Here is a 6,756-nt window from a genome sequence, read left to right on the forward strand (position 1 = left end):
TCCAAAAAGGAGTATTTTGACTTGTTTTGAAAGTTCATATTATCCCCATTATAGAACCCAGGACTTTCACAGAATTTTGTTATAAAATCGTGGCAGATCCTAGAATATGAGGTTATTAAGTATGAAATGTCTAATTTCCTTAAGTACGAAGTTTAACAGTTAGTTGGTGTCTCTGACATTTCACTTTGACACTTATTTTTATGGTGAAGGTACATTCTCAGTCTTTCAAACATGCATTTGGGCTTGAGATTATCTTTTAAAAAATTTTTAGAGCAATTTTTGTGAAACCATGGTTAAGTCAAAAATTCATGTTATTTTCGAATGAGTTCTGCTGTGGAACCAATGCAGCTCATACCCACAAAGTGTTAGGGAAGGATGTGGCTGATGAACTCACAGTACATCCATGGCTTGAGAAGTTCCGTTCTGGTGAGTTTAATCTTGAAAATGAACCATGTGGGCAACCCGAGACCAAGGTGGAGAATGATGAGCTGAAAGCTGTAGTGGAAGCGAATCCATCTCAGCTTACACGTGAAGTAGCAGCAAGGTTTGCCGTTACTATTCCAACAGTATTGGAACGTAGGAAACAAACTGGCAAGGTAAAGACGCTGAATAGACGTGTACTGCGTGAATTAAACAAGCGTCAGAAAAGAAATTGTGTCAAAGCTGGCCTTTCTTTGCTATCTCAATGTAAGAAATGTCCCGAACCATTTCTACACCATATTGCTATGTGACGAAAAATGGATTCTTTTTGACAACCCAAGCGTTTGGCACAACAGATAAGGGTGAAGTGCCAAAACACAGTCCAAAACCGAGTATTCATCACAAAAAGCTAATGGTGTCTGTTTGGTGGTCCAGCGCTGGCATTCTCCACTACGGCTTCATGAAACCTGGTCAGTCCATTACCGCAGATGTCCACTGCGACCACTGGACGAAATGATGCTTGCGATTAGGCAGCCGAGACTGGTCAATAGAGACAGGCCAGTCCTCTTGGAAGACAATGCAGGACAACATGTTGCACAAACAGCGCTGCTCCAACTACACAAACTGGACTTGGAAACTCTGTCACCCACCACATTCACCAGACCTTGCACCAACCGTATACCACTTCTTCCAGCCTTTGGACCACTTCTTGCAAGGAAAACTATTCCATTCTCAACAAGCTGCAGAAAACACCTTTGGTGATTTCACTGCCACTAGCTCTCCAGGGCTTCTTTGCTGCTGGCATAAACAAGCTATCGTTAAAATGGCAAAACTGCTGATAGTTTACACGCATACTTTAATTGTATTGCTTGTTTAAGATATAAAAAACTGCACTTTTGATTTGAAATCAGACATTTCATATTTAATGATCTAACAAAATCCATTATTTAATTCTGGCCTCTTTTAGAAGAAAAAGGCAAATCACAAGCTGGTTACAAAGCGGTCATTTGTTAGGGAGACCCGCACAGCACCACATGAGGACCTAACACAACGGTGACCACTCTCCTCGCTGGCCAGCAGCGAGTGACCCACATCCCTTTAGAAGTTCTCAAGAGACACCAAAGTAGGAAATGAAATAGTGAAATAGCAACTGTATTTATATTGGGCAAGTACCTTAGTTAACATTATTGCTATTAAACATCTCATTTAATTTATCATTTTCCAAAAACTTTCTAACATAAAATGGTAAATGCCAACCAGCACTTTTAAGTTATCTCACTACATGTGACACCAAACCCAGCAGAGACCAAATACTAAACATCCCCATACAAAATCTTCCTACCCAATATCCGTCCTCATGAACATTCTGGAGAAAACTGGAAATTGCCCTTTTCATTCTATCAAATTCAGTGACTCCTCGACTTGTATTAATAATATGATTTGACTAATTGTGATAACCTATCTAGCTTTCAAAAAGAATGCCATCATTTAAAATTCTTATGTCACGTTTAAACATTACAGTAGTGGCCTTACCTTTTCAACTAAGAAAATAAGACCTATGTTATTACAAGGTATTCATCCAAGAGGGAAAAGCTTACATTTACCAAAAAAAAAAAAGACAGTGCAAAACATGCATGAGTGCTGTAAGAGTTTAATTGTAAGACAAAAGCACTACTACATCATAATTTAAACATAAGTGATCTTTCAGAAAAGAAAATTTAGTGCAAATTAAAACCCCATGAAAGCCCACTATCAATTGCATATGAAGACTCTAGAAGCAGGCTTCCAGAACTGGAAACACTTGGTTCCAACAGAATTTGCTTGGGGAGAGTATGTCTTGAAAATGTTAAATGGTACAGAGAACATCATGTTAGTTTAAAATCAAGTCAACCAGGTACTAAAAAAAAAGACATGCTGATAGGTCTTAACACATAAAACTAACTGATTAGTAGTAGCATGCTTTATAGATCAGTGATTGTAGAAGCAATTTACAACAAAGTTCTGAGCATTTCAAAGTTTTATTTACTGCCTATAATAATCAAAGAGCCATCTTCAAAATTTTTTTTTTTAAAAAAGATTCCTCTTTTCATCAGCCTCAGAAACTGGTATTGCTTAAAAATGTGATTCAGCTATGTGTAATCCAAGGTCATCCATACAACACACAAAAAAGAAACCCTATTACTCCTTTTCAAGTATTTATTCAAAGAACTTCCATGACATGTCAAATGTCACATTTAGGTACTGGCATTAACAAACCTTAAGTTTCTTTCGATACCTTTTTTTTCCTAAGAGAAATAAAAAGCCAAGAAAGCAAACTTCCTTACAAATTCTAGAGTGCAAGTAGAATACAGCCTACCTTATGACAAAATAAAATATATATGAATTAACCTTGAAGTAGATTCTTGCCAAAACCAAGTGACTTAAAGTGGGTTTCCCAAACTAGAATCCAGCCATCTCCATCCATTACCACCGTGTAATGAATTAGTGCCTGTCTCTACTTTCTTTGAAGACGTTAAGGAATTCCTCTCATAACAACTAAAATAACGAATATGGATCGCTAATAACAAGAACACGTTGCTCTGACTTAGGATCTAACTCCTGTAAAGCATTTCATCCTTTTTAAGTAGTACAATAATCCTGTAAGGTCCTTTTCCTTGCCCTTATAAGAACACCTGCCTGTCTCCCCAAATTCCCTGCCTTTACAGGGCTTACTGCGGAAAATTTACTAACACTTAGCAATTAACTTACTGCTGTCTTCCTAAATTACAGTCCCTGGATACCACAGTCTTTACCTAAGGCTGCGTACTACAGCCATTTATAGTGGGAGGTGCTGGAATTCACATCCTTCTTGGAACCTAAAAGGTGCTGAGGTTAACAAGGCAATATATAACCAGCCCAACGCAAGGCAATAGTAAGTCAATTCCAATTGGAGATACTGATTACCAATTCATAACAATGCAAGATGACGAGATCGGTGACAAAGCAAAAGGAGGGCAGAGGCAAGATACAGACAACATGGGGAGTGTGTTGGCTGTAGAAAATTTTAAAACAACAAAAACCAACTCATCATATTCCCAGCCGACAGCCACCCCTACCACCTCCTTGCCCCCACTTGGTACACGACTATCGCTCGTTGTCATTTTGTACTGTCAGAATGCGAAAAAATCAATTCTTTCAAGCTAGACTTAGGCTGCATAGTTAAAATGCTGAGTGGTTTTGCCAAACATATACTTTTGTCTTTACATGGGAGGTAAAAGTAAGAAGAAAACAGTTTCACTTTCACCATCTTAAAGCGTTAGTGTAGCTAAGATCTCTTGGGGCGTGTGAAATACAGAATCTCAGGCAACACTCCCTAACAAATCTGACTTGTTACTAGTATTAAGTGATTCTGATGCAGACAGCCCACAGGCCTCTCTAAAATGCCAACCTCATTAGAATCAACCCTTCTCCAATGCACCAGATTACAGGCAACCGACGGCAATTAACAGGCCAGGCAGATTCAACTTGTACAACTGGACATTTCTCTTGCTAGAAGCAGTTTACCAGTAGAAATTTCCAGGCAAGACTTCTAAACTATGCTAAATAACAATAGTTAAAATACGGCAGTAATGAAGAAAGGATGTACCCCCTTCTCAACCTTGCCAAAAGTAGTTTAAAAAAAAAAATCACTTTATAAATAGTTTAAGGTGATCCTCAAATTTTAGTGCACTGGTAAACTGCCCTCTTAGACTGTACCAAATGTATTTACTTTACTGAGACGCGTCACTGTATTATGCACGGATCTGGAGTCTGACATTTCAGATGAAACTGATCCCAAATGAAATTAACTCATACAGTTCAGCATCAACACAAACACTGTGGCAGGTAACAGGTCCAGGCACTCTGGTTTTCAAAATATGTTCCTAAACATACAGTACTTTTCAAAGTGCAAGACAGTCTTAAAAACTATAAAAAAGAAACTTTCCAACCAGAATGAAAGCACACTGACTAAATTAGTTTCTAAAGTACGGGACACAAAGGCCAGGTAATTGGATCCTAACATCAGTGAGACACCTTTCAAAATCTCAGCACCAACTGGCACCTGAACAGGTGTTCCACACATACGTTGTATTCTCACCTGTGCACAACACAGCAATTGCTATCCCAGTGTGGAAAGAGTAACAGTCTCACATGACCTGAATTTACGGATAGGGAAGGGATACAAAGGAGGAAAAACCCAGGACCCCAGGAAGAGAAATTAACTCACCTGGTAGCAGACACCTGGTATCATATCTGATGAGGACAGCAGGCCTAGAAAGCTCATTATGTGAGCGTAAGCGGGACTGGTAGTTCTAATAAGAGTCTACGAAACTGGGAATTGAGAACTGCGTCACACTCTCCATTAGTAAATACAGGTTGGGTCTATAATAAACTAGCAAACTACTTATTAATTTTACTTTGTTGGCCAAATTCTAGAAGGGTACCGAGCTCCCTGTTAATATTTTAATTTACCTGTCCCTTTTTGTTCCCCTAAATCTTTCACCACCGACCAACCACCCACACTCAAAAAGGCTGCTAAAGATAAAGCGTATTATTTACGTCCAAGCGCCTTCTGAAATCCTAAAAACCAGTCACATAAAAACGGTTGGGGGGGGAACATTAAAAAAAACCATACCAAGTAAGAGACAAGAGCAACAACATTTTAGAAGCTGCAAAGCTTTTGAACAAATGGTTAACTAGCAAACTCCAAGAAAAGTGAATATTCTGCCAGCTTTCAACAGTGAGGACAGCCCAGACTGTACCGCAGAATGCCCACGAAAGCTTCTGATCCGGCAGCCCAGTAACTGTAGAAATACAGGGAAAAAGGGGCTACAGAGGATGGACTGGAAGTGTCTGGTCCTCTGCCCTACGGGACAACTGACTCCTCCCGCATCCTGGCAGAGATTTGTTCCCTGAAGCGGGTGAGAGGACTGTCTTTGCACACAGGGATGGAAACAGGTCAATTAAAGCAGTTTACTTGTTAAGCTCCCTCAGCCTCGTGCCCCCACTGGGATCAGAACACACTGGCAGCCAGGACTTTTACTCTTCGGGCAGGAGAGTGGAAGAATTCTCAGGTGAGCCTGACCAGCTTGAAAAAACAAAACAACAGAACAAAGACACATCAAGACGTCCTCAGTAAAAACACACAGCCAGACCGCCCCACAAGGAACCCCGCGGCTGACAAACTCCCCTCCCAAGACTCATATTCACAACATCCAATCAGCTTTTAAAACGTTCCACTCCTAAAAGTGAGCCAAGGATTACCAAACATCCCGGGAAAACTTCTACTAGGAAAACCAGAAGCCAAAGCAACAGCAAGATAAAGCATCTTGGAACTAGTGCACTTTCAAATAAGTTTTCTCTAGTAACCTTAGAAAAGAGAAAAAGATACTGTATCCATGTAATGTGTTCCTACTTATAACAGACAGGGAGGTGGATCTTTGGAATTTAAGAGATGACTGAAATTTGTAATCAAAGTTAAAAGATTAAATTGTAGAAATTGCTCAGAAGATAAACAGACTAAAATAGAAAACAGAAAAAAATATATGTCCAGGGCTCATGCCAAAATAACAAGAATTCCAGAGAAAAAAGATTAGTGGATGGGCAAAGAATGAGTTCAGCACTATTTCCTGTATCTGAAGGACAAGTTTACACAATGACAAGACCCTTCAAGTGCCCAGCACAATGGGTGAAATGAACCCAAGATACATAGTCATGAAATTTAAGAACACTAGTGACAGAGGTAAAACCTTAACTTCAGGCTGGGCGTGGTGGCTCACGCCTGTCATCCTAGCCCTCTGGGAGGCTGAGGTGGGTGGATCGCTCGAGGTCAGGAGTTCGAGACCAGCCTGAGCGAGACCCTGTCTCTACTAAAAATAGAAATAAAAATTATCTGGATAACTAAAAATATATACAGAAAAAATTAGCCGGGCATGGTGGCGCATGCCTGTAGTCCCAGCTACTCCGGAGGCTGAGGCAGGAGGATCGCTTGAGCCCAGGAGTTTGAGGTTGCTGTGAGCTAGGCTGACGCCACAGCACTCACTCTAGCCCGGGCAACAAAGTCTTTGTCTCAAAAAAAAAAAAACCTAACTTCAGAATAAAAAAGATTTCGTATGTAGTATCCAGAGCCAAAATATCCAATTTCTTTACCAAACCTAGAATTCTCTATCCAGCCAAACTAATCCAGTACAGATAATGACCTTTTTTAGCCAGGAAGGTTTCAAAACTATCGCTAAGATACGCTGCACCAAAGGCACGGGACCAGGAAACAAAGTTATCTCAATTCAGGGTCAAAGGGAACCTCAGAACGATGAAGCC

Source organism: Lemur catta, chromosome 24 (assembly GCF_020740605.2).
Source record: "Lemur catta isolate mLemCat1 chromosome 24, mLemCat1.pri, whole genome shotgun sequence".
NCBI lineage: Eukaryota > Metazoa > Chordata > Mammalia > Primates > Lemuridae > Lemur > Lemur catta.